The sequence below is a fragment of the Mastomys coucha genome, unplaced genomic scaffold (genome assembly GCF_008632895.1).
Source record: "Mastomys coucha isolate ucsf_1 unplaced genomic scaffold, UCSF_Mcou_1 pScaffold21, whole genome shotgun sequence".
Taxonomy (NCBI): Eukaryota; Metazoa; Chordata; class Mammalia; order Rodentia; family Muridae; genus Mastomys; species Mastomys coucha.
The window spans coordinates 25064036-25066295 of NW_022196904.1; the positions used below are offsets into that span (position 1 = coordinate 25064036).

General features: G+C 43.2%; 1 long non-coding RNA gene across 1 annotated transcript in view; it reads right to left on the reverse strand.

The window, feature by feature from the left end:
- LOC116100459 overlaps nucleotides 1-1096 on the reverse strand; it is a 5497-nt gene extending 4401 nt beyond the window's left edge. The window contains exon 1 of the long non-coding RNA XR_004122582.1: nucleotides 958-1096. This is a non-coding gene — a long non-coding RNA (uncharacterized LOC116100459). The remainder of the gene's footprint in view (nucleotides 1-957) is intronic.
- Between the last annotated feature and the right edge of the window lie 1164 nt (nucleotides 1097-2260).

The window sequence follows — 2260 nt, forward strand, 5'->3', positions numbered from 1 at the left end:
AGCAGTAAACTTAGAAATTTGGTTATGAAATATTTAATAACCAAAAGTATAATGACTATATATTTATTTAAGTATAGCCAACATAGCTCTGGGGAAACATCTGTATATTGTGATGTTCAAATCTCAGAATTTTAGTCAGTGGACAGTCAGCCTGAGAAACAAGGAATGTTATCTTTTCATGTTTGTCTCAAAGAAGAGATCCCAGCTGAGGCTAAAAAAAAAAAAAGTGAAGCCCACATTAACTTGGCAAAGCAAGAGCTTCACAGAGAGATTGGAACAGGAGCCCAGGGCAGGGCTAAGTAACAGCACAGCAACTTCTAGCTGTGTATTTTTATGAGGTGTTATGTTAATAGGTTAATGGGACCACTTTTTTTCCTTCCAAATCATGCTGAATGGTTCTTCATTTTAGCAAATTCCACAATCCTCTGAAAAAGCTAACAGTAGGTAGGCGAGTTCAGATATCTGGTTCATGTACATCTGTGGGAAAATTTGCTAGTGCTTTGGTGTGGGCTGTATTTTGAGTTATTTTATTTTGTGTGTATGGGTACCTCACTCATGTGTTTGTTATTGCCTCACAGTCATGAGTGGTGCCTACTCATGAGAGGCCAGAAGAGGGTATCAGATCCCCTAGATATGGAGTAACAAGAGGATGTGAGTCAGCAAGTGGGTTCTGGGAACCAAACCCAGGTTCTTGGGAAGAACAACCAGTGCTCTTAACCACTGGGCCATCCCTCAAAGCCCCTGCATTCAGTCTTTTCAAGTGTGTATCTTTTCAGACCATGTACTTGACCATAATCCCAACACTCTAAAGAAGGAGGAAGACCTCAGGTTTGAGATGCATGTATATATATATACCATATATCCTACATCAGGACAACATAGCACCATACAACAATCATTGATGGACATGAGTCAGGTAAGTCATGAAAAAAAAACAGTAACGAGCAATCTCCTTACCCCACTCACTTTTTTTCAGCCCTGCCCAGAAATCAGGGCCAGGAAGCCTTTCTAGAGTGGGTTTCTGTTTCTGTCACCAAGTGCCAGGAGGGCCCAAGAAGTTTTCTCTGCAGTGAGGCCTCCTTGTGGAGAGGCTTGAAGATGCGCTTGAGGAGAAATGGGAAACTCAGCAGTTGAGCAGAGAGACTTTGATTCTGATGGTGCTGTGCCATCACAATGAGCTAAGGAGACTCCTTCCTAGACAGGATTAGAAAATGTCCCTAGAGGTTGCCTAGAGGGAAAAGGACTTGGAGTTGAGTGTGAGGGAGGGTTCCATTGTGGAAGGAGTTTTATGACGTTTACTGTTATTTTCTTTAATTATTATTACAGGTATGGGTTTTTTATGGATGTATGGATATATATGTTTTTGCTCCTATGTGTATATGTCTATGCACATATTCAGTGGCCCCCAGAGACCAAGAAAGGGCTTCAGTCCCCAGAAACTGGAGTGTAGATGGTTGTGAGCTTCCATATGGGTGCTGGGAATTGAACTGGGACCCCTGGAAGAGTAGCCAATCCCTTAACCACTAAGCCATCTCTCTAGTGTTTTATAACTACACACCAGAGGAGAGTTATGAGTCGATGCTTTAGCCAAAGTACATGATGGGGAAGAAAGATGGGAGGCAGCAGCACTGGCAAGTGTAACCTCATCAGGATTAAGGGAAGCTAGTGATCTGAAAGACAACACATTCTATAAGTTCCAAAGATATTAAGGCAGATACAGATAAGGCTGATAGTAAATGGACATTGAGGGGATTAAATACAGTTGAAATATATTATCACAAAGACAGGTGAAGTTAAGTCATGTTCATGGGTTAGAATTGTGTTTGGCAGTTGACCAAAGCTGTCAAGAGACACCGAACATGGGATGGGTACAAAATCAGAACAATGGAAAAGATCGATGACTGAGGCAGGTGATTAACTGTTATCCAGGTGACAGTGATGCAGGTGACTGTGAGACAGGTGACTGTGAGACAGGTGACTGTGAGACAGATGACAGAGACTGTGAAGCAGGTGATTAATTGTGAGACAGGACTCCTATGCCTTCGAACATTCCCCAGACTGTTATGGTGAACCTGGGTGGGATGTGGAGATCTGCACTTGGGCTGGTAGATAAGCTAATGGGTACCTCTTAGTGGGTACCAAGAAGGATGGGCTAAGCCGGGTAGTGGTGGTGCAGGCCTTTAATCCCAGGACTTGGGAAGTAGAGGCAGAGGCAGGCAGATTTCTGAGTTCAAGGCCAGCCTGGTCTACAGAGTGAGTT